The sequence below is a fragment of the Malaclemys terrapin genome, chromosome 2 (genome assembly GCF_027887155.1).
Source record: "Malaclemys terrapin pileata isolate rMalTer1 chromosome 2, rMalTer1.hap1, whole genome shotgun sequence".
Taxonomy (NCBI): domain Eukaryota; kingdom Metazoa; phylum Chordata; order Testudines; family Emydidae; genus Malaclemys; species Malaclemys terrapin.
This window is the reverse complement of record NC_071506.1, coordinates 226,285,872-226,312,224: the sequence shown is the minus strand read 5'-3', so window position 1 is coordinate 226,312,224 and position 26,353 is coordinate 226,285,872. Positions and strand designations below refer to the sequence as shown.

Below are 26,353 nucleotides of genomic sequence, written 5' to 3'. Positions count from 1 at the left end.
TCAACTTCTCCCTTTTCCCATTTGTTATTGTGTTCCTGAAATAACCACCACCGAGTCATGAGCTGCCTGTGAAGCTAGACTCCTCAGTATTTTTATATTAGCTGTTTTACTTCATTAGTTCTTAATATACTTTTGATAAAAAGCAACAGTTAAATACCAGGGCTGGACGTTTTAAAAAGGTAGATTTAAAAAAAAAAAAAAGTGATGTATGACAGGATCCTAGTTATAAAATGTTATCAGTCCAAACTTTTGTTCATTGTGTCATTGCCTTACAAGATTAAATAACTAAAATAGCTAACAAAGCAAAAGCCCACCGGCATTTTTCACTTGCAGTAACTTGCGTTGTGTAGGAGTGGTTGAAATAGTGTGACGTAAAAGTTATTAGTCAGACACTCCTAAATCCATTGGTTAGCATTTTTTCCAAATGACTCACAAATTAGACTATCCCATGTTAAATACGTCTCACTGTCTAGGTAATAAAATTCCTTCTTGAGAAACCAAGAAGCTTGTAGCTTCAACTCCTTGTGCCATTTATATCTGTAAAAATTAAAACAAAAATATTCTGATTAGAAACAGGCTATTTATCAAATTATAATTGAGATATATTGTTGTATACATTCCATTAGATACTCTGATATGGATCTCAGCAAAGTGACACATATGCAGAAGAGTACATTTTAATGCACTTCTAACACAGAACTGTTTGGTGAATTAACATGGCTAGTGGAAGTGTTCAAATTTCCCACAACCAAAATATGTAGACTTTTGGTGTGATTATTTTAAAAGAAATAAATAATGAGCAATTACTATTTGGGGGGGGGGGGAAGGAGGAGAGAAAGGATCTTTCCTGCCAAAACCTAAGCAGGAAAAAAAAAATGTGAGAGGCATAAGCCAAAAAACCACACTAACACACCACGATGAATAATTGCAGTTTTAGCATGGCCTACAAGGTCCAGGCTTTAGACAGTAATTTCATAGTTCAAGGTAGTAGAAGGGAGTTGCAAGTAGAAAGCTTCACTATTTTGTTCTCCAAAAAGCTGCTTTTCTGCCTAAAAAACAAAAATCCCACTTCACTAAAAGCCACATAAAACAAAATTGGATAATTTCCCACAGCCCTACAGCAGTGGCTTTCTGAGCAGACCTATTTGCGTAGAAAGGACTGCTCAGCCTTGTCTTTACTGGAAAGTTAACTCGAGTTATAACTAGAGCATTACTCCTAATTTGAGTCTTGCCCACATCCCGGACCAACAAAAGTTTTACCGACAAAAGTGCTAGTGTAGACATAGCCTTATTCAGCTGCTAGCACAACCACTCTGTAGCATGGATGCTGGCTAGCACCACGTGAGTGCAACTAGTTCTCCAATCTACCCCTACCCCTCGCTACTATGCCCAGAAAGAACAGACAAGTTCCCCCACAATTCAATGGGAAAGAATTCATAGAAGAGCTCACCTTACTGCAGCACAAAGAACCATGGGTCACGCCCCAGAAGTCCTAGCAACACACACAAGTAGTGCAGCACCAGTGTGGACACAACAACTTGAGTGTTGCCCTGCAGTGGAGTGATTCTCATTTGAGCTACACGAACGGGAGAGGAGTAACTTAAGTCTACATCACTACAGCGGTAACTCGGTAGTGAAGATAGACTCTTCGTCAGATACCTCAGCACACAGTGCATTTCCTCCATTCAGCCAAGCTCTGCTCTCTTCTTGGCATTGTAAGCAAGACCCCAAAACTTTAGCCTGTAACACAGAACATGCCTGTGTGACACACAAGTTATCTGTTGATATATCAGCCAGCCTGATAAGACTATAGAGTTTGCTCTTCATCTCCTGAATACCTCAGCAAGTTCTTTCCACAAGTCACTTTGCTTGTTTTTTGTTGGCCCAATTGATAATCCATGTTTACACATAGACTGAATTCCTGAATACTGTTGCAATGCAGTGCACTTCTGGATCTCCACTGAAATATACAGGCTAATTTGACCCCATCCTCCTCCAAACATTTTGTAACTCTGAATGGCAGACAATTTTTCAGCTTTTTTTTTTTTTAGTTTTAGGAAGAAAGAATTCCACACAAGTAGTCACTTAAGTCCTGTATCTTACCTCCCAAAAGAAGCCCTCAGCTCACCTATGGTCAGAGGAAACGGTACAAAAAGACACACTGAAAGCGTATCTCAAGAAAACGGATATGGGCATCACAAGCTGGGAGGAGGAAGCCACCAACTGACCTCAATGGTACCACATCATCCATCAGGCAGCGGCCTGCTTCAAGGAGAAGCACCTGGCCCTCAAAGCTGAAAAGACTGAGAGAAAGAAGGAAAGGGGGGGGGGGGGGGAAGAATTTTCTCCCAGCAGAAGCTGCTTTGACAGGAAATGTCTGTGCTTACTGCAGGCAGATTTGGGTGGATCCAGGATCGGACTCCTGAGTTGTTTCAGGACCCATATGTAAATCCGTGGTAAAGATCATCCTCGAATTGAGGGATCGCTGACGTATTAACATATCTGTATGCCAAGTTCACAAGTTTCTAAAAAGATTTCAGAAGAATTTAAGGTATGAGTCACTGAAGAAGAAGGAAAAATTAAGAAATAAGAAAGTATATTTGCCCATGGGTGACCACAGCCAAGGAAAGATACAAAAAATTGTTTGGTACCAAAGAAAGAGGAACCAGCAACACAACTGCCCATTTCACAACCACAAAGCAATCAAGCTTTTTTCTACAGTGCCAGTTTCACAGAAACTACACATTCCTGAAAGTATTTCTGGGGCAAAAGAGTCTACCAACAAAACAAAGTCAACATTAAAAATTAAACACTGCGCAGCAATAAAGCAGACATTCTTCAACAAGTACCTGGAGTGATCCAAGTGCATTATAAAAATCACACTAAGGCTTATGTATAAAAGCCATAGATGCACTCAAATTTATTTTTAAGAGAAACGGCACATTAAAATAGTTTGCATGAACTGCACCACAGATAACATAAAACCATAAGAACGGCCATACTGGGTCAGACCAAAGGTCCATCCAGCCCAGTATCCTGTCTACCGACAGTGGCCAGTGCCAGGTGCCCCAGAGGGAGTGAACCTAACAGGTAAATATCAAGTGAACTCTCTCCTGCCATCCATCTCCACCCTCTGACAAACAGAGGCTAGGGACACCATTCCTTACCCATCCTAGCTAATAGCCATTAATGGACTTAACCTCCAAGAATTTGTCTAGTTCTCTTTTAAATCCTGCTATAGTCCTATTTCCAAAAAGTCAGTATATAGCACTACCCATGCCACCCTTATTTCTGCACTGCTGCTGGCAGCGGCACTGCCTTCACGAGCTGGGTGCCCAGCCGCTGCTCTCCTCCAGCCCAGCTCTGAAGGTAGCACAGAAGTAAGGGTGGCAATATTGCAACCCCCCTACAATAGGCTTGGGATCCCCTTTTGGGTCAGGACCCCCAGTTTTAAAAATGCTGGTCTACAGGTTGCACTGCAATGTGCACATCTGTCCTTCTCCAAACCTAGTCAGCCATTCGTCCTCTCTATTACTTAATGGAAAAGCACTAAAGTGACCTTTGTCTCATGGCACGGAACAAAGATTTCTGTAAATTCCAGTTTTAATGGTAAGTTTTACACATCAAGCTCTAGTTTCCCCATCTCAAGAATTCATAACCAGTACCTAGCTCTGAAGATTTATTTCTAGCTGTCAGCTAACGATATATGGGTTCATCAGCATTTCTGGTCAGCTAATTAAAAATAAAAAAAGCCACACACACACACTATAAGAGTTGAAGTGATACAGTAAGATACCCTACCACCACCTCTTCTGTTTTTCAAGAAGCACTGGCACCCAATGTTTTTCTTAAGAAGACCCCTAGCGACCGACAGATAGGTACCCATTTTATTTTCTCTCATTCATGCATGCTGCAGCACAGTTGTCACCAACTTCTCCCCGCTGTCTATTTTCTCTCCTGTTTCACCAACCCACCTCTTCTTCTTTAATATGTTGGACTTATTTTTGTTCTTTTGCTCTTGTTTTGTGGCTTCCCCTCTTTGTTCCCCCACTCACAGAAGTCAGAAACAGGGCTGGCTCCAGCATTTCTGCCACCCCAAGCAAAAAAAAAAAAAAAAAAAGCCGCGATTGGCGGCAGCAATTGGAAAAAAAAGAGCCACGATCGGCGGTGGCAGTTCAGCGGCAGGTCCTTTGTTCCTAGAGGGAGTGAGGGACCTGCTGCCCCCGAATTGCCACAGGTGCCGCCCCTCTCCCTTGGCTGCCCTAAGCACCTGCTTGTTAAGCTGGTGCCTGGAGCTGGCCCTGGGCGGAAAGCTACCTGAGATTGGCGTGGACATTCACTGGGGGCTCCATGAGCTTAGTTGTATACAGTTTTAGCTGAGTGCCATGGGAGCAGAGAAAAAAAAAACCATGAATTTGTGGGTTGCTTAAGAGTGCAGCCCTGCCAATGCCATGGGGTTGTGGTCATCCACCTTAGGGACTACTGTGGGAGCAGCAAAGGAAGGAAGGTGGCTTTCAAGGAGCTGTCAGCTGCATTACACACAATAACAGCAGCATGTTTGCATTAAGAAGAGGTGGATCCAAGATGCTACAGCTTACTCTGTTCACTGCCCTGGCCCTTCCCCCCACCCACAGACCGGACTGGCCAAACATTTAGAGGAATGTTGTTTATTCATTAATTTCCCTTTAAAAAGAAGGAAGCCAAGGATGCACACTGAGAACTTGCGCAAAGTTCTGCATTAGAGCATAAAAGGCTACTAAAATTGTTTCGGTCAGTGGCTCTCAACCTTTCCAGATTACTGTACCCCCTTCAGGAGTCTGATTTGTCTTGCATACCCCCAAGTTTCACCTCACTTAAAAACTACTTGCTTACAAAATCAGACATAAAAATACAGAAGTGTCACAGCACATTATCGAAAAATTGCTTCCTTTCTCATTTTACCATATAATTATAAAATAATCAATTGGAATATAAATATTGTACTTACATTTCAGTGTATAGTATAATAGAGCAGTATAAACAAGTCATTGTATGAATTTTAGTTTGTACTGACTTCACTAGTGCTTTTTATGTAGCCTGTTGTAAAACTAGGCAAATATCTAGAGGAGCTGATGTACCTCCTGGAAGACCTCTGTGAACCCATGGTTGAGAACCACTGGTTTAGGTGGACTTTGTTACCTCAATTTACTCTCTGAATAAGGAAATTATTACAAGCAGCTAGGACAGTGACCTAGTAGTTTACTTTAAATATTTAAACCGTTTCAGAAAATAAGGATCAGTATATAGTTCATGGGCTCTGTAGGCTTCTTCTACACCAGTGGTTCTCAACCAAGGGGTCCATAGCCCTATGTGGGCCCCCATGGGGCTAAAGCCAGTAGCTGTGGGGCTGAATCCCACAGCCCTGGTGCTCTCCCCAGGGCAGAAGCCTTGAGCCCATGTGTGGAGTTGGAGGGCACGGGGAGCGTTGGCACCCCAAACTGCAAGTACCTCACCCAGAGCAGCTCCACCCCTCTCCCCACCCCCGAGACCCTGCTCCCTGGCCAGGTCGGAGGCAGGAAGCCCGAGCTGGGCAACGCAGGGCAGCTGCTGCTCTGCATGGTGCCATGGAGTGGGCAGCTGCAGCATTCCCCCGTCTCCTGCTGCTGCCCAGGGTTGTGGCTGCTCCTCAGCTCCCAGCCTCCTTTGACTGCTTGGGCAGCTGGTAAGAGCCTCCTGGGAGGGAGGACCTGGCTCCAGGACTTGCAGAGCCCTTGGGAAACAGCAACCACAAGAGGGGACCCTCCCGGTACACAGCCCCTAGCTACCCCCCTCTCTGCACACAGCCCCTAGCTACCCTTCTCCCTGTACCCAGAGGTACACCCTTCCTGCACAGCCCCTAGCTATCCCTCGCCCTGTATCCGGAGCTATGCCCCTCCCCACACAGCCCCTAGCAACCTTCTCCCTGAGCGGTTTTCAAACTTTTTGAACTGCACCCCCGTACCCCACTTTGAGGTCTAATTTTTGGTTGTGCCCCCCCCCCCCCCACACACACACACAACCACACAGGCTGGGTGGCCTGCTGAAGTGAGTCAGGGGGTAGAGGTGGCACCCCCCCTCCCCCCGGACCCCAGCATGCAGAGCTGGCTCGAGCGCCTCTGTCCCCCCCCAGTCAAACTATACCTATGCCTGAGGGCAGGGCCGGCTTTAAGCCAATTCACCCGATTCCATGGAATCTGTCCCCGCGCCTAAGAGGGCCCCGCTGCGGGGGTCTTCGGCAGCATTTCGGTGGTGTGGGGTCCTTCGGTGCCGCGGAAGACCCGGAACGGACCCCCCCGCCGCAAAGTGCCGCTGAAGCCCCGGACTGCTGCCGGGTATTGGAATCAGGCCCCACGGGTCATAAAGCCAGCCCTGCCTGAGGGCCCCTCCCAGCCTGGAGCACTGAGTCCTCATTCCCCCTGCCACAGGCCCTGGAGTTTTTGTAGCATGTTGGGGAAGCCTCAGAAAGAAACAGGTTGAGAACCCCCGTTCTACGCTGTAATTTCTTGTATCACACACTTACAAACTACTCTGTTTTGACAGAAGCCATTCCTGTTTTAAAACCAGTCCCAGCCAAGCCTGAGTGGACGTTTCAATGTATTTATTTATATATTTTAAAATAATACACTGAACATCTATTATAAGTAGACACTTTTAAACAGTGTACCAATAATACTGCTAAGAAGTGGATAGGAGGTTTGTGACCCAAGGGCTTTCCACTCTCCTCCCTGCCTTATATGCTCTGCTATCAGAAACCAATCAAATATGAGCAGAGCAGCTAAGTAAGGAGTGGATGGAGAAGAGTCAGACAGTAGCATGCTTTGTATAGTGACCTGAGAATCCAAGCACCTCACATCCTTCCCATACCTAGTACCAGAGTGGGCGCTTCAGACTCTTCCCGCCCCAGTGATTAAAGAGATTGACAGACTTTTGGGGAGTAGGAGTGGAAAGAGAAGAGTACACACTGAAGGGAGAAACAGGTGGATCTCTGCAGGAGTGAAAAGAGAGTGCAAAATTGCAGATATCTGCTTTCTATCCATGTGTAAGGGGACTGTTGCCCACTTACTAACACTCAGTGGGGGTGTTTTGGTTGGCTAGCTCCCAGCACTAAAAGGGGAAGGGTTGATGGGAAATCAGGACCCTGAGACTGACAGTCCCCAGGAACAATGAGGAGAAGCCAGTGGTCCAGGTCAGCCTGAATGACAGGGTGGGCAGGCTAATCAGGGAGTCAGGAGGCCAGGGGGCTCCCGTCCTCTGTGTGAGCTGGCACTGCCTGGGTCAGACAGAGTGGGGCCGAGCTAAGGAGAGAGCAGGGGCCTGAGCTGAGCTGGGAGCAGAGCCGTGCCAGAACCAGAGGGGCCAGAAAAGCAGCCCAGGAAGCAGGTCAGAGGCGGGAGCAGAGTCACAGTAGCAGCCCAGGGAGAGAGCAGATCCTGTGCTGGGAGCAGAGCAGCAGCCACAGAGCCAGGTGTGGTGGGGAACTGGGGCCTGCCCAAGGTCTCCCGCTTGGCTAAGGGCCCAGTGCAGAAAGACACCCCCAGCCAAGGGGTGGGAGGGGGCCCCTTGGCCAGACTGGGAGGGGGATCTTAACCCAACAGGGGGTTGATGCTGGGAAGAAGGGTCCCACCACCCAAAGCCCGGAGGTGTGTGGCCACCACCATTGCAAGTGTCCAACCCGTAGCATCCCTTCAGCACAGCCAGGGCCTGAGAAGGAACCTGGGACCTACAAGAAACAGACTGAAGTGCCCTGACGTCCAGAGACACTGTTTGTGATGTTCCCTGCCACAGAGCAGGGTGATGTGTTTTCCTTTAACCTCTCCCATTTTTCTTATTCTTTTTTTAAATTGTTAATTAAACAACTTGTATTTGCTTTAAATTGTATGAAATGCTCAGTGGGTCAGGGAGGTGCCCAGTGCAGAGAGAGTACCCTGGAGTGGGGACACCCTAGTCCCTGCCCTAGGTGACCACAGCAGGGTTGGGGGTTGAGCCCCCCAGGAATTCTGGGCCCAGCCTTGTTGAGGACTCTGCCAGACAGGAGAGTGGAAGGGGAGTCCTCAAGGGTAGGGAGGCCTCTGGGTAAAGGAAGTGGGAGCGAGGACTCCGATCCTTTCGCTAGCCCATTTCACCGGAGTAGTGCAGAAGCCAGGAAAGTTCCCCACAATAGCGGGACCATTCCCCCGCTTACACATGGGCCATGTTTGAGGATTGCAGATCAGCTGCAGATACAAATTTTGTACTCACTAGGGCTCTAAAAAATGAGGAACCCCCACCAGGTAAGAAGAAACTGATCTGCTGTCCTGCCTGTGACCACACCAGAGAGGATTTATCTTCCTCCTCCAAGTTTGAGTCAGAGGGTGGGGGAAATGAATCTTATGAGTCCAAGCTCCGTAGGCTTTGATAAGTATCTGGAAATCTGGAGGATTCCTAAGACTTTGTAAAAAGATGGGGGGTTTCTATAATGTTAAAATAACCTAAATTTCACCAGTATGTACAAACCACCCTCCAGTAGCTGGGGGCTATTGATATTAAGCTTATTCAGAAAATTGTTCCTGGGGAAAAAAGTATCTAATGTTTCCAGCAATAATACATACACATCCCAGAAGTTGTTCACTTTCCAGTTCCTTTTCTTAATATTCTTACAAGAATGCCTGAATTGTAGCAATAGCTGCTGAATGCCCCAGCAGCACCTATTACTATGTTTTGAGGCCACTGTGGAAAATTTATAGGTCATTTTTAAGGAAAACTTTTACCATCAAATTGAACAGCTTGCATGTAGTTCAGAAAACACACATTAAAATAGTCCCTCTAGGTGTACAGTTATTTCCCTCCCCCCAATCACGTGTGTGTCTTGTTTGGTCCAAACTATCAACTAATTAATTCTACATCCCTGTTCATGTGCATGGTCACAGCTACACCATGCTCATTAGGTCACTGCTCTAGAAATCACATGAATTCTCTCTTACACTCCTTAATGGAACAGTTCGATACACTAGAAGGTCATATCCATACACTATCTTCTGTGCACCTCCTTACAGTCCATGTCTCTTGACAATATACAGTTGGATGAACCCAATGTCCCTTGATTCATTGGTCACATGCTTTCCATACGGTCACTGGATATTTTCTGTCTTAGATTTGAGCCTTTACAATCTAAATTTATAACTGCTGTTCTGTCTTAAAGTTATTTTTATTTACAGTTCCAGATTAGTTTGTTTTTTAACCTCATCCATATTATAATTAGGGCTTGTTTTGGGGGGGGGGTATTAATTTCATTTTTCAGGGTTTATCTTTAATTATTTTTGAGTGTTATGTAGATTTAAAAGAATTGGGGGCTTTCGGAGCTCATTGAATCATAGAATATTAGGGCTGGAAGGGACCTCAGGAGGTCATCTAGTCCAACCCCCTGCTCAAAGCAGGACCAATCCCCAGACAGATTTTTGCCCCAAATGTATATTACGTATATTATATACACATTACAGTAGTGCATATTGTAATGTGTAATCTTGTTGTTAGGTTCTCTAGTGTGCTTTAATATAGTATTGTTTCAAACAGCACTATGTTCAAGTGCACTAATGAACCTTTAGTGCACACTTGCAGGGTCTCCATGGACCAATCAATCAATGCACAACATGATAGTGTGCTTAAAAAAAAAAAAATTACATCCCAGTAGTCCACATTACTACTCTGTGTAGACAAACCCTTAGATAAAAGTAACCATTTCCAGTGTTTATCCAATAAACACTGATTTCATTTTGCATGTGTTTGTTTTGTGGGCGTTTTATCACTTAAAACCAAAACTCAGAAGCCCTAATTGTAATACATATTTCTTTATATCCACTAGTATACCCTAGGGCAATTTTAGCACTGGCATCAGAGAAATACTTTATTTTCCCCTCCATCACTAGTATACTTTTTTAATCCCTGTCTCATGATTTGTATCTGTTGTCTATAATGTGCTCCCTAGTACCACAACCATTGTCATTTTCGTGTTGTTGCTTCTGGAGGGGCTATGTGCCAGAGCAGCGGAGGCATCCAGATAGTGGGAAAGAGAACCATACAGTTATCTAGATAGGCCAGAACACGCAAATGCTTGCAGAGAGGGAAGCAGAGCCATGGGGGAGCGGAAAGAAGGCACTCACTCAGTCAAGCAATATGAAAAGTACATTTTAACAGAAGACAACAGTTCTAAAAATATTCCATTTTGAGCTCTTGCTCCTGCCTTCCCCATCTCCCTCATTTCAGGAATATCAGTCCACAAATACAGAAGCTAATTAGTCTCTAGTTACATAGGCACATAAGTGAAGAAGCATAGTGTTCAACATATGCCCACAAGTTCCCTCCGACAGTTCAGAAACATTGTCTTAGGTGGGCAAGTGGCAACAAGTTTGGCCACTGTTGAGCAATGACACTAGGAAAGAAATTCCCTTCAGAGTTCAACCTTAGTGATCAGATCAGCAGATAACAGACTGCGCTAAAACAGAATTATATCCTTGCCAACATGCAAGAGACGAGTAGAAAAAGCTTTCAGCCCAAGCCCTAAAGAAACAGGTATTCCATTCTGCAGTGAGTTGAGAATAATGCATATGGAATGGCTATTCAGATTTAACTACTGTTTAATACTTCAGCTTGAGAGTACCAAAGGTAAACATTTGTCTTTCTGTATTAAACAAAGGACTGTTTTATGCTACCTCTATAATCTAATCATAGGAAAATAAATAATGCAAGGTCATTTTGCAAGGTATGGTTGGTAACATAATATGAATGGTCATTATTGTAGTGATGTTAGATCAAAGTTATTAAGGCTGTGAAGTGGAATCATTAGTTAAGAATCTTCACAGAACATCTTCCATCATAGACACACTTTATCCTTCTTGTAGCTCTGCAGTGGAGAGTACCTGTTGTCTCAGGCAAGTGGCATAATACTTCCAAAGATGAGAAAATTCAACTCATGACAGACCAGGATATTAACAATACCTTACAATTCAACTGCAATGAAACATTAATGAGGCTGTTTGTTTGAAAATAAAAAGATGGCTGAACCCACAGCTAGATCTTAAATAGGAAGTTGTACTTCTTTCCAGTTACAGCTAATCAAGCTAATCAACTCAGACTGAAAGCAGCTTTTGTAAAGCCTGACGGACAGATTTTTTTGATGCATAAGAAAAACATTAAAATGATGCCCTAGTACTTGAAATTTTATCTTTTAAAAGAGAAGATCATCAAGGGTTCTTCAGTGCACTAGAAGTTACATACAGAAGTCGTGGTGGCAGGCAACCAGCTTGTACACGTTATTGTTACTTAGTACAGGGGGAAAATGTTTCACACATTTCCCTTATCAACATACTGTATTCCGCAAAAGAAAAGTGACTGCTACGAGATTTTTTATTTTCAAGAAGTTTCATGCGAGGGTGCAATCCTGGCACCACTAAAATCAAAGGGAGTTTTGCCATTGACTTCAACCGAGCCAGTATTTCAATTTAGGACTTTAAGGTGTCATTCAAAGTGTTACAATATAGAGAAATGTTAGCTGTGAAATGCAGTGAAAACACCGGCACAGATATCACACATGTAAAGTTCTAACGCCTTATCTAGGAGACTGAAATTAAGTTAGGTTTTCCCAGTTAGCATATTTGTAAAGAGAGAGAGAGAAATCAGATTAAACACTTGAATTACGGTAGTGCAAGCTCATAACTGTTACAATCAAATATTTTTGGTTGGAAAAAAATAAAGCTAATTCCACTGAAACAGACTTGTCATCAATTAGTGCAGGGATATACTGTACTATAGTTACTTGTGCAAAATTATAGTTCCCTCCCCTGTCCCTATGCTTTCCCCCCACTTATGACGTTCCTTACCCTCACATTGCCAGTGGGAGTCTGATATGTGAGTGTTTGTGCTCAGTGATTTATGGAGGTTATTTGTAATGAGGAACATTTTTCTTTAAAAATAAATAAAAAATACTTTGCAGACAAGATAAATTGGTCTGATTGGGGGAGGGGGGGAGAAGAGTAGAGCTGTAGCAGAGCTCTGAGGCTGCACATCTGTGTCTGGTGAGGTCAAATGCGTGGGCTTGGAATTTCAACAGCTCTGGTGGTACCAGAGGAACTTCAAACGGCTACCTGTGAGTACAGTCGGCGTGCCACCAGTGAAAGTGGAGTAGATTGTCAGCACCACAGTTTCCTTCCCTGCTTCCCATCTGGAAGCACTGGTGTACCGTGGTTCAAGAAGTCATCACTTGATGCTTAACAGTTCTCTAACTGTTGCACTATTTCAAACCTTCTGTTTATAGGTAAGATTGGGAATGTTGTGGCAAAGCAGCTCCAGCCTCCATATCTTGGAGTTCCCAAGTCTCTAAACTCAACCAGAGTCATTAAACTCAGTCAAAATCAGGTTTTGGCTAGATGTGGTACTGAAACTGCACTGGTTTGGTTGGTTGGTGACCTCCTCTTAGGGCTGGCAGAAGATGAGGTGTCCGTGTTAATTATTGATTTATCTGTCCGTTGCCTCGGATACCATTTACCAACAGTATTCCTGACCTGCCAATGGATCATAGCAAGGGTAAATTATGTTGCTTTTTGAGCTTCTAGAGCAGTTTCCTGACAGCAGGCACCCTTCACAACCTGCCATAAGAGCACAGCCCTTACACTATGTAAAATCCAAGCTCATCTCCTTCCTGGAGCTTGGCCTTATCAATAAGGAAATTAACAATCAAGTAACTTTCAGCTCAAAATTTTCTTCAGACTTGGCCATTCCTAGTGTTCTCTAGTAGGTCTGGTCTGCCCACAGCTTGATCTACCCTTCCCTTAGAGAGTCACACCTATCTCTCGGATATCTAGGGGCTGGTCCACACTAACCCCCCACTTCGAACTAAGATACGCAACTTCAGCTACGTTATTCACGTAGCTAAAGTCGAACTTAGTTCGAACTTACCGCGGGTCCACACGCGGCAGGCAGGCTCCCCCGTCGACTCCGTGTACTCCTCTCGCGGAGCAGGAGTACCGGCGTCGACAGCGAGCACTTCCACTTCCGTGATCGATCTGGGATCGATTTATTGCGTCTAGACAAGACGCGATAAATCGATCCCAGAAGATCGATTGCTTACCTCCGGGTCCGGCGGTAAGTATAGACGTACCCTAAGTGGGGTAATAAGGGACCTGCAGCAGTGAGCCAGCAAAACCCACTTCAGTTTTCCACAAGGATCAACATCTAGTTTCAGGCAAACACCCCCTGCTACCCTGCCACTATCTACAGCTATACCCAGGGCATGCAATCTGGTTTCTTCCTCCCTGTGCAGTCCAGCTCCAATATTTATTTAGATATAAATACTAATTATGTATAAGGATGCCTCAAGCCTTGTAATACAATAAAATCTCAGTAGCACTAAAAATAAGTCATCTCAAGGAAGAACTCAGCCAGCCAGCCACCTACAATAAAATCCTTCCATCTTTCTGGGAAGAATAGTCCCGGGGGCCTGATTCATGTTTACAGGAAGGCCCTGGTAGGAAAAAAAAATACATTTACATTCACTCTATGGCTTCTTTATACTGCCAAAACAGTGTAAAAGGGCTTTTGGGTAAATGAGAATCTAGTCCCATCTGTGCAACAGACAAGTGATGGGGAAGCAGAAGATAAAATACACAGCACTTTAAAAAGCCTTTGATTATTAAACAAGCTTTTTTGTATCAAGATATGAGCCTCCTGCTTTTCTTGCTATTCTCAACCCTTTGCAACATAATGGCTCACAGGACATTTCATTCGGGAAGCTAACAGGGGAAAGAAGAAAGAGGGAAAGGAAACTCAAAGGTTCCCACTTCATGGGAATGGCACATGGGACGTGTGCACAAGCACAGATGAGTGGAGTCTCATGCATATACGTGGCTCCACTTGTGGCTGACGTGATGTTAGAGAGTCTGTTTGCATATGGGTGCCTCTATTGGTTGAGCAGAAGCGTGTAGAAATGTACGTCAAGTGAGAAGCAACAGCGTGGGTGTGCTTTGTTGTAGGGCTTGCATGACGAAAAGCATATAATTAGCTATAACATTCTGGAATTTAACACAACTCTACCAGCAATTAAACAAATACAAGCAAAAAAAAAGTAAATTTATTTTTCTTAAAAAGTGACAGAACAGATTGAGGTCAGAACAACAACATTTATAGAAATTGGGATGAAGAAAAGCTCCAGAACAATGGGAAAACTGCATTATAATAAATCACCAAAGAAAGATGACCTACGCAATTGCAACAACTGGCAAAGCACAACAGTCCTTTCAGGTGACAGGTAAAATTTTCTGGAGTATCATCTTAAACAGAATAAAGCAAGTAGGTGAGACAAAGCTAAGGGATGATCAGGCTGGATTTCAACCCAGAAGATCATGTGTTGACCAGATTTTAACCCTAAGAACAATCATTGAAGGGAGCATTGAATGGCAAAAACTACACCAACTTCATAGATTTCAGGAAAACGTTCGACAGCCTCCATCAATATTCACTCTGCAACATCGTGCAGTGTTACGGTATGCCAACAAAACCCAACACCACCATCTAGGCTTTATAACAGCATGTGGCATGTTGATAAGGTAAACAAAATTGAGCAAATGGTTCAAAATAAACACTGGTGTCAGAGATGCTGTCTCACCTCTGTCAATAGCAAAATCATAGTTCATTGATTTTGCAAAAAGTGTAGACAGATGCAACACAGTCTTTGAATGGCTCATCACAGCACACTAGAATATTTAGATTTTACGGATTATGTAGGTCTTATAAGTGAGACCTTAGTGAATATGCACGAAGAGACCCAAAGATTGTCCACCATTGCAAAAGAAAAGAGAGAGAGACAGGGTTAATGATCAGATGATCAGTTATGCTAAAAGAAATCTAATGAGAAACCCAGCAACTCAACTCAAACTTTATGTCAGAAGACAAAGGAATACAAGAGGCAAGTCCATTCACACACCTGGGCAGTAATGGACAAGCTAATAGGGATGTCCACAAGGAATAGGGTGACCAGATAGGAAAATGTGAAAAATTGGGATGGGGGTAATTGTTGCCTATATAAGAGAAAGCCCCTAATATAGAGGCCACCTTAAAAAGGAAACAGTATCACAAATTGGCAAGGCAGCAGCTGCATTCACCAGATTAAACAAGATTTCGTCACCAAAAATCTACAGCTTAAAGAGCAAACTACAAATCTTCAACTCAAATGTTATTTCCATCTTAACACATGGATGTGAAAACTGGAAATCTCCTGAAAGTAAAGACTGTTGTCTAAATACCTTCAAAAGCAAATATCTTAGAAAAATGCTATGTATTACATGGAATTAAATGTATAACAAATGCGGAGATTCATCAGAGAGTTCAACAAACCTTCTCTCTAAAGTTATCCACAAAAAAGATGGAAAAATCTGGGATATGTTAAGAATTAAGCCAGTGTGTGCCATGACAGGCATGCCATTAGGCAGCTAGAGGAACACAGAAAAGGATCTGACTGAAAATTGTATTTGGAGAGGGAAAACGTATGGGACTTAACACAGAGGACATGCAAAGATCTGCCCAGGATAGACAGGGACAGCAGAATCTTGTTCGTACCCAAAGCAACATCTGATGCGGAGGGGAGGATATAGATTCAGTTTGAACTGATACATGTGATTTTTTTGGCTTTTAATCATCATCATGCATTCCTTCCTATGTCTAACAAATGCCACTGTTGAGCCATTCTTGAAAGCACAAGGATCTTGAGACAATAATGAAATGAGTGAACATGAGATTTACTTTGAAATCCAGAAATTCACAATGGGGCTAGCTACTCTATTTCAAGTGATGCCTTAGATCTCAATGAAAGTTAGCTTCCAAACGTATTCTAGTTTCCATCTGTACACACCAAAGATATACAAGATTTTACTTAGGATTGCGTAGTAGGGGTTTTGTAGCTAAGGACTGAAGAGCATTAGCAGAATTGCACAGTATAGCTTGCACAGTACAGTACCTGCAATACTAAAACTGGATCAAGTCACTAGCTCTTTACTTTCATTATTAGTATTGTGGTAACACTCAGAAGCTGCAAAAGTGTAACATTGAGACATGTCTCAATCTTAAGTACATCAAGATACTTTATTTATATAAATTAAATAAATAAATATGAGAGAGAGACTGAGATGAGCAGCTTCAAGAACTCTGCAAGAGTAGCGGACTAAGAACTGAAGCCGAATGAGTAGGAGTTAAGGAAAAGCAGCATCTCTCAGGATCAGGCCAATAGTAAGAGGCATATTTTCTGTTCTGTCCAGATATTTATAGCACACTCATCACCATAATATCCCAGTTCTTTTACTTTTGTTGATTTGTATGTCAGTCTAGTGCTGAAGGTTAATTTAAACAAATTTCTCTCTTAGGTTATTTCTATATTAACACACACACACCCTTCCTCCACTCCCAGAGAGGTTATTGTTTCATTATTTTAGCTTCCTCTTTGCTTCCAAGCACCTCTGTGGTATGTTGGGATTTAAATGCCTCCACCACAAATGATTAGCTGCACAAGTCTAAATCCACACAACCTGAAGAACGTACCCCTTCCAAATACCAGTAGGGGTTGAGATTGATTGAGTGTGTGTACACACACACCTGCAGCCAGTTATATATGTAACTGACTAAAAGTGCCAAACCGGCTAAGTTTTGGTCCGGTAACATTTTGTAAGAGACAAAATTAGTTCCAATGCCAAGTTACAGACTCACTGAAGCTAGATATGGGAAAGACCTCTTTTTTTTTTTTGGTCAATGAAGGGTTGTTCTCTGTGGTCAAGGTCCTGTGAACGCCATATCAAACTGGCCCTAGATTCTGTGCCACTCCTGTGCAACAGATTGGAAGTTTTGTAGCTACTTATTAATATAAATGAAGCTAAGTATTTTGTTGACTTACATATGAAACAATTAGTACTGTAGCCCAAAGTTATTTTTATATTACATTTAACATAGTTTACAAGCTATTGCCAAATCTTTAATTTTCCAAAATCACAAAAATATATTGCACAACATATAACTGCATCCTAGAATCTGTCAGGGGGAAGCTGAAGCTTTTGGCAGGTGCATAGGAGACAGCTTGAGTTCTTGGTTCCTGAGAAGTCAGGAGAAGCAGCATGGAATTCTGGGATAAGTACATTAATAGGAAACTAAAATGATCAACATTGAAATAGTTAAGTGACATTCAATTTTTCCTCTTTAGGTTTCAGAGTTAACATCGCTTTGAAATGCATTGAGCATTTCACATTTCTGAGCTACCATTTCATGCTATCTGCAAATTACAGAAGATGACAAATTAAAGCATGAACAAAATGTGATTAATTAAAAGGTTTTCTTTGCAACAATTTTTAAAAAAGAACGCTTATATTTCAGAGCACAATCTGTGATACAGGCATGGATTCTGGGTCCCTGCACAACAGAATATGTGCTACTGTTTTATACAATCTAACTCTGCATTAATCTAATGATGGGGCACCTTCCCTAAAGACCTGAATAAAGAAGGTTTATGAATGGAAAATAGTATCTAATAAGGCCCTTATAGCAATCCATACAGCAACAACACTAATTCTACATATGACTGCAGAGTTTCCAGGCCTTTACCACTAACATCAGATCCTAATGCCATTGCAACCATGGCAAAAGTTTCCACTGGCTTCAGTGGCCCCAGGTGAAGTAAATAAGCCTCTTTAAGAGAAAAGCTAGCCATAATTTTATAACCTACTGCAGCCCTATTCATCACAGCATTCCTTTGAACTGAACACCACAGCAAGCTGAAATTTAGCTAAAAGGTTAATTGCTACAAACCAACAGAAACCTTGATACTCAAACATTAATTAAAATGTAAACTGCTAACAACACTGTAGCAACTGAGAACTCACTTTTTGCCATTAGAATCCATGAAATCTAAGTGTACCAGAATAATGCAACCTTTCATCTGTTCTCTAGATAGTATGCAACAAAAGTACATATAATACAGCAAATGTATGCAGGGGAGGCCCATTACTAAATAAAATGTACTCTATTTATACTCGTGTGGTTTTAGCTACTCAATCTCTAGTGAGAGGACAAATATCAAATACCTAGCATTTACATATAGTGTTTGCATTTGCAAGTGCATCACAAAACTATCTATATATTAATCATTGTACTAAATAAACCCCACCTGAAGTCTCACCAGTGTTTCTTGTCTTTGGTAAGTAAGCTGTAATTCTCAGCTGTGACCTCCTTGTTCTGGGCCTGATTCTGCACCAGCCCCTAGCATGCACATGCACCACTAAGTCATAGTTTATTCCATGAGTAGGCCCACCTTCCCTGGGGAGTAATGTGTGACATCGGGAGACCCGGTGCCAGCTCATGCTAAGGCCCCCAGGCCTCACTGAACACCAACAAATGCATAGCTAGAAACTAGTCTGGTTTATCAGCACATTAGCATTGTTAGAATGTATGTTAAGTTGATAAGAATGTGCTTAGTGTTATAGGACACCGCATTATTGATCTCACTTATAACCTTGGTAGCCCATGGTATAAGGTTACATTGAGTGTTTGCATTGTAAACCTCAGTAACTGGAATTCAAACAGTAGAGAAGCCTCCTCTAATGCAAATGCTGGCTTCCTCCAGAAGACTTTAGGCCCTGGCCAGCAAGGCGGCCTTTGAAACCAAATGAGCCAATGTGAGGGTCAAAGAACAAAGACTTTGTTAATTGCATTCTTCAGCCCCTCCAGGAAGAGACCTGTTCATGAACTCATCACATCAGCTTGGACAATGGGGAGAAATGGATAAAAATCTCTGATAAGTAGAAACTGGGTTCTTTTTGGCTGCTTGGACTACAATGTATGTCTACACTGCAATTAGACACCTGCAGCTGGCTCATGCCATCTGACTCAGACCTAGGGGCTGTTTAATTGCAGTGTAGATATGCAGGCTTGGGCTGCAGCCTGAGCTCTGGGACCCTCCCACCTTGCAAGGTTCCACAGGCTGGGCTCCAGCAAGCCCAAATGTCTACACCATAATTAAACAGCCCATTAGCCCAAGTCAGCTGGCATGGGCCAGCCACAGGTGTCTAATTGCAGTGTAGACATATCCTAAAGGGGCAAGAATTACTAAGCAAAGAAAACCACCACCCCACCCTCCCCAGTTTAGTCCTAGAGGACATATGGAGTTTGCTTATTATAGAAGTTTCTATTATCTTTTGGAATCTAAGATTGTAATTCATTTGTGTGTATACATCACCTGCTTTAACCTTGTAAATAACTCATTTCTTTTCTCAGTTAATAAATCTTTAGTTAATTACAGGATTGGCTACAAGAGTTGTCTTTGGTGAGAGATCTGGGTGTGCAATTGACCTGGGGTAAGTGACTCCTCCTTTGGGACTCTGAGTAACCTGAATATTGTTGTGATTTTCAGTGCAAGGGATCAGCTACAACAAAGGCAGGCTGGCCTGAGTGGCAAGATAGACTGAATTGCCCCAGGGGCCTGTCTGACTCCATGGTAAGGCTGTGATAGGGCTTGCGGAGTTTGCTCTTGCTACTTGGTTGGTGAAATCTAATTACAGAACATTCAACCAATTCATTTAACAAGAATTACATTAATTTTTTTTAATTTCTTACTAGAATAGGAAATAAATTTGTTAATGATTGTTACATTTTCAACTAAGAGATGGTCCTAATAATTACATTAAAGCTCATGGAAATTAGAATTGTGGTTTCCTGTTTGCCTGAGTATTTCTTATACTTTAAATACTGAATCACACCTACATGCTCTTCTGAAATTCAGTAGGGTCAAAATTACATTATAAAATCTGTAGTTAATCAATGAACATGAAAAGATGAAACAAATATAAACACCCCCCCCCATGCCTTCATCTCAAGAAAGCCGAGGCTGAACAGCACTCTCATGATCATTAGAGGAATGGGGGGGGAAAACAGGGAAGCCAGATACATTACCTCTCAAGGAAGAGATGGATGTAGTTAAATAGCCTTTTCTATACCCATTCCACATGGTGCACAATATTAAACTACTGGAAATCAGCAAGTGAGAGCTGAGTGTACCAGATGGATTTCATGCAGTAGAATACTTAAATGCTCATTTACTAATTTGGACTCAGTCCTGATGGAAATTACAGTGGCTTGGAAATTGGACTGAAGTGATAGGTTAATTAAATCCAATTTTCCTTAGAGGTGGACAGGAGAGAAGAAAAATCATGGCAACTTTGTTTTATACTACTAAAGAAAAATCACAGAATTAGCCGAGAGTGAGGCACTTGCAAATATCCTCAAGATCTCTGAAGTTACATTTAGCAGCCAGCTGGCTCCCAGTTATATTTTCCAAAGTACACAGCAAGAGGGGAAAATCTGCAGTGGCTCCCTGCAGACTCCTGGGGAATTCACCTCTCAACCCTGAAGACTTAGTAATCGATACAGGATTATGTTTTAGAAACAGATGCTTAATACTGTACATCAATTAATCTAGAATTAGGTCTATTTCAATGCCACAAAGAAAACACCATGAACCCACCAAATAATGAAAGTCTTGAATGGTGCACAATTCAAAGTAATCAAAACAAAATAAATATTCTGTACTGTAACCACACATTTAAGTATTCTACTGCATGAAATCCAATGGATTTCAAGAGATGACTAAACTGATATATAAATCCTATTTCTTTTTAGGACACTCTAGTAGAGGGGACAGAATATACATAGACTGACATGGTAATGTGTTTTGTTTATAGTACAATAGAGGAAGAAAGGAACTATTCTACCCTATTGGCTGTATTTCACAAGAGGGAACAGTCTCTAAACCTTCTTCAGACATTTGCACTGAAACTTACAGGAAAGCTGATAGCTCTCGCAATGCAGCGACATGAAGGCTGAGCATAAGTAGCTCACCCCCAGGCCAGTTATTTTCTCCCAAGTCTCCAACTAACCTTAATTCCCAACGGCCTCACACTGAAAAGTGTGTGTGTATCTGTTTTTAAAAGCCACTTTGTTGTTACAAAGTTTTCTTGGTGCCTCTTCAATTTCGCAGCCTCTTCTTCACTCTTTCACCGGGCTGGTAGGGGACACCCCAAAAGGCACAGCTCCTCTTTTCCCAATAAGCCAAGCGAGCTCGTCAGCTTGAGGGCGAAGGGGGGCACGGAGCAAGAGGGAAATCTAACCAGACCCACTTACCTGTACCGTACGACTGATCCCTGGCGCGTTGGGCTCCTCGGGCGTTAGCAGCAGCAGCATCCCAAGCCCCTTGGAAGCCCCCCGGTTCACATCCCCGGGGGGAGATGCAACAAACCCCCACCCCAGGAAGACCCCCTCAGGGGCAGCAATGCACCCACCAACCCGCTGGGGAGGGGAACAAGGTCCCTTCACTCCCAGGGCGCCGAGCCCCAAGGGCAGGCGGGGCCGGGGTTGCCAGACCCCAGCCGGGTGCCTGACCCGCCGCAGGGTCACAGCTGGGTGGGAGTCGGGCACCTACCTGAGCGCTTGCCCGCAGGCAGCAGCCGGGCTAACGGAAGCTCCCAGGCAGCAGCGGCGGCGCCTTAGGCAGATACAAGCAGCTCAGCCCTTCTCCTCAAACGGCCGCTACAGGCGCCAGCAACAAAGGAGGTGGGCGGGGAATGGCAACCAGAATCATAAATTCAGCGGCTCCACCTGGGTGCCCGCTGGCGCGGGGAGCAGAGGGACCGGCTCTTCGGCTCTCTCGACTCCAAGGGAGGTTCAGAGTGGGCGGGCTTCATCTCATTGATTGACAGCTGGACTGACCAAAGAGAACCTCTACTCTGGGCCAAGCAAAGGAGGCGCTAGCGCCCGCCTTCCCGGCTGGTCTGGGGAGGGCGGGTGTTTCCATGATGTCAGCGAGAGGCGCCTCTCGGACAGGTGGAGAGAGAGGATGGGGTGCGGGCGGGCAATACCCTGCTGCCAGCAGCGTGGGGAGCTGTCACTCAGGGGCCAACTGGAGGGCCAGGTCTCCAGCCTCTCCCTCAGCAGCTGGCGCTTTCCAGTGGCAACAAGTGCGGGGTGGGCCAGCTCCACCGGCAGCTGGCCCACCCCGCATTGGTTCAATGCTGAGAGCCATTGAACCAAACTCTAAGCCCTGTATATAACAGAAAGCTCTTCAAGCCGGGGGTGTGGCAGCACCCCTCGTTTCAGCACTTATGGTGCTCAGCACCCAGCTGGCTGGGTCTGGGGCCCCTAGCAGCCGGGCGCTGAAGGCTGCAGAGCCTGGACTTCAATGGACCAAACTGATTCCGAACTCGTTCTGCTGCACCTTTGTCGGAGCCAAGAGACGGGGGTTTCCACAACAACTGGTGCGGTCTGTCCTGGCCGGAGCATGCCTGCTGCCTATGGGGTAACAGGCAGATCTGAGCCCCCCTGGCACGTGTGTGGTGCCCTTCCTCCCCTGCAACCCCCGCTGGAGATCTGCCACCGTGCCCCCAGTAGGCGGTGCACGCGCGGGGACGGGGCTCTCCCCCCAGGGCGCTTACAAGAAGTGTCACTCGAGCTGTCAGGGCTCCGGTCCCACCCACGAGCAGACAGGACCGGGCTGTCCAGACACTGCCAGGCAGCTCCATTTACAAACACGCCCCGGAACGTTCAAACTACACCAGGAAGGTCCGTGCGCTGAATGACCCATGTCCGTTCACACGTGCAAGGATCGCACCTCCGCCTTACTGCGCGCACTAACAAGTACAATGCAGAAATAGAAAAGAAGAGCAACGTAGGGGAAGGAGTCAAGATTATACCTTAATTCTTAAAGGGAGGCAGGAATGGTCCCCAGCCCCTGTTAAACTGTTTCAGGCATAGATCTAACTTCTGTCTGCTGTTCGCCGAACAGGCTCCGTCCTTGCCCATCCTGTGGTTTCGCTCGATGCACTAACAAAGGACAGCCTTAGCCAGTCCCTCCTCCGCTGGGGCGGCTGCCGCTACTGGCTGCTCGGAAGGAGGAGGAGTTGTTTGCACATTGCATTTTTCTAGTCATCGCGTTAAATACTTGGCGTCTTTAGTGACAGGACATAAATATTCCATCGTCCAACAACATCATGTTGGATGCTAAGGTTAAGATCTGCTCCGTCAACTTCCAGATTCAGAACTGCTGGGTCAACAAGGAATCTGAGTTGTATGGCTCTCCCTAAAAGGCAGTAGACTCAATTATGAAAAAAAATCAACCTCCCCCGCACAGAAAAAAGCCATTAATACCCTAAAATTAACATGCTTGTCTGAGTTGTATTGAAAAAGAAGCAACCCGAATCACTGAGATTTTTTTTTGCTTCAAAGATGGTTAGAAGTGCTAAGCTGATTCTATGTACTCTTTAATATGTGCTCCAAATCTTTCCAAAATTGTTAGCTCAAGGCTTCTAGGGATGTAGGCAGGTGTGTGCCATGGCGCCCAATTTTTATTTTCAAAGTACTCGCGATGCCCTTGTGTACTCAGCTTTCTTTGACCAAGACATCAGATACTTTCAATTTATGTTCTGAGCTTTGCATTTTCCTTAACTGGGATGATTGTGGTAAGTGGACAAAGTTCCTGCTCATATGTGCCACTATACAGGGTACCAGGGCTGCATGTGGGGGAGAGCAAAAGCCCAGTTTGCCCCGAGGTCACCCCGTTTGAGAGGGGCCCACTGGCATTGCGACGTAGCACATGGTGGTCATGATGCCACTCACTCAAATTTGGCTCTGCCGTCCTCAGTCATGATGGAGGAGCAGCTGGGCCAAACCCAAGTGGCCCTGTGACCCTGTATGCCAGGTCGCACCACCCAGAGCTGGAAGCCAGGCCCAACCCCACAGGACAGGAGCAGCCACTATGGGGTGAGTGGCAGGCTTGCTCTCAAAGCCCCTTCAGTGGTAATTTTTTTTGGAAGGGTGTGGTTGGGCTCAGTTTCAGATTTTGCCTGGGGCCCTCGAACACCTCTGTGCAGCCCCGCAGGGTTCAATGCCAAGATGTTAGAGAAGAGTAAAGGCAGGCTGACAAAATGGGCTTAATATGTCCCAATGTGGTGTCCTTTAAGTTAAAGAGGGATGGAGGGAGAGGAGAGGTTTTCAGGGCCAGGAATCAATGCAGGCAAAAAATGAGAGGGTGGCAATGCCCCTAGTTTTGGGGGGAACCTAGCTGACCACATGAATGTGAGGGACCCAACTCAGTATCATATTTATGTCAAATAATACAGCTTAACTATTTGTCTGCAGTTTAATGGAAAACTCATGCAGCGCTGTGCTATGTACCTTCTGAGTTTGGTTGAAATACGTACATCAGAGAATGCTGGCACTTTAAAGACACAGGCGGCTGAAAAACTATGTTGTAACAGCATATATATATTTACCTATGCTACTAATATCATCTTAGACTATGTAGAATATGAGATAGAAATAATTTTTAGAATCCTACTTATTTATCTCTTTTTATGGCCAATTTTTACATTTCTTGGCCAATGATAAGCAATGAGGTCAGTTTCACTTTTGTTTATATTATTCCACTTTTAGGTTGCAAGTGCTGCAGTGTATGGGTTTCAAACATTGCAAGGAAATGTGTATTGGTCTGAAAACAACTGGAATTTTAAAATAACGAGTAAACATTTCTATTGGTTTTAGGTCATATAAAAGCTTGTTTTTTCCTCCAAATAAAAGTTTTGGGGCATATTAAAGTTGGCAATACCCCTTTAAAGATTGCCATTACTGCACTGAAGTTATGATGGTCTCCAGCTGCAAAGTGGTTAAGGAAACATTAGGTAACAAATATAGTAAACCCTCTCAGTGGCTATATTATATAATAATAAAATGTTATCTAGCTGTGCGCACATAGGGTCTTATCACACTGCCATTGAAATCAACGGCAGAACATGTATGGACTTAAGAGCATGATTGTGCCCATTGATATCTGCAGTCCCAGAGCTCTACAATAAGAAATAAATCAAAGCCAAACGCTACACAAAGACAAACTGAATTCCGGTCTAAAATATTAATTTTCAGTCTTGTCTTAAAGGCAGGAAATATTCAGAATTCCAGATAATCTCACCAAGATTTAGGGTTCGCTCACTCATCATGGGAAAAAATCATGGACCAAACACATCTCGGGTTCATGTAACTGCATTTCTACCAGGGAGGAATGTGGCCTACATGTGTAAATCTGTCCCTCTGGACAGCAATAACCTTGGACAAGAAAAAGCTCTCTGAGGGCTCAAGTGTCTGCCTCTTTCTTTTGTTCTACCCTACCGTTTGACAGAAATAATGAACAGATATTTTAGGTGATCCCTTTTGTGGGACTAACTAAAATACATTAAATGGACACACTTTCAAGAATCACATTGTTATCTCCCCCAGATATGGGAACATGGAGATATAATGGCAGTATGTTAATTCAGACCGCAACATTAAAGTTAGCTATATCTATCGTTCATTAAAGGAAACTGCATGGACACATAAAAATCAGGTACACATATAGACTGGTGCTTTTCTTCTTAATAGATCTGTTACCACAAAACCATTCCATTTATAATAATGAAAGGAAAGCTGTGGAGGTATTCCTGGGTCTTGTGCTCTTAACCTTCACTTTATCCTCATGCTTTCATAGAGCTGTATGCCACTTTAATCCTTCCCGAGCTTTTAAGAAGAGGAACTTCATTCTACATACTCCTTGTTCAGTTTCCCTTTGATCTAATGTAATTCTGAATTAAATTATATGGTCTGAATTAAGACCCTGACACTACGTGTGTCTATCTATCTTGCTCTTTCCCATGGTTTGATAAAGAGAGTGATTCTCAAAAGCACACAGTTAAATTCCAGTTAGTCCAATGAAAGAGACGGCCTTTTGATTTTCAGCCTTTCCAACGCTAACGGAATCATCTCTCCTGTATCCTACTCCATGAGATGTTATGATTTTTCATTTTTGTCAGACTTGTGTGTTACTCAGTGACAGACCTGCGGGTGGCTATATTACAACAGAAAAACTTCAAAAACAGACTCCAAAGAGAGACTGCTGAGCTAGAATTGATATGCAAACTAGACACAATCAACTCCGGTTTGAATAAGGACTGGGAATGGCTGAGCCATTACAAACATTGACTCTATCTCCCCTTGTAAGTATTCTCACACTTCTTATCAAACTGTCTGTACTGGGCTAGCTTGATTATCACTTCAAAAGTTTTTTTTTTTTTTCCTCTTAATTAATTGGCCTCTCAGAGTTGGTAAGACAACTCCCACCTGTTTATGCTCTCTGTATGTGTGTATATATATCTCCTCAATATATGTTCCATTCTATATGCATCCGAAGAAGTGGGCTGTAGTCCACGAAAGCTTATGCTCTAATAAATTTGTTAGTCTCTAAGGTGCCACAAGTACT

At 43.7% G+C, this 26,353-nt stretch overlaps 1 protein-coding gene across 3 annotated transcripts in view; it reads right to left on the bottom strand.

Moving 5' to 3' along the window:
- OSBPL3 (oxysterol binding protein like 3) overlaps window positions 1-22,875 on the bottom strand; it is a 127,235-nt gene extending 104,360 nt beyond the window's left edge. For 2 of the 3 annotated variants that reach the window (XM_054020140.1, XM_054020142.1), the window contains exon 1: window positions 22,761-22,875. The gene's annotated coding sequence lies outside the window, so the exon portion shown is untranslated. Of the gene's footprint in view, window positions 1-21,493; window positions 21,715-22,760 lie in introns of those variants that run through there. The other variant, XM_054020141.1, reaches the window with a different exon arrangement.
- Between the last annotated feature and the right edge of the window lie 3,478 nt (window positions 22,876-26,353).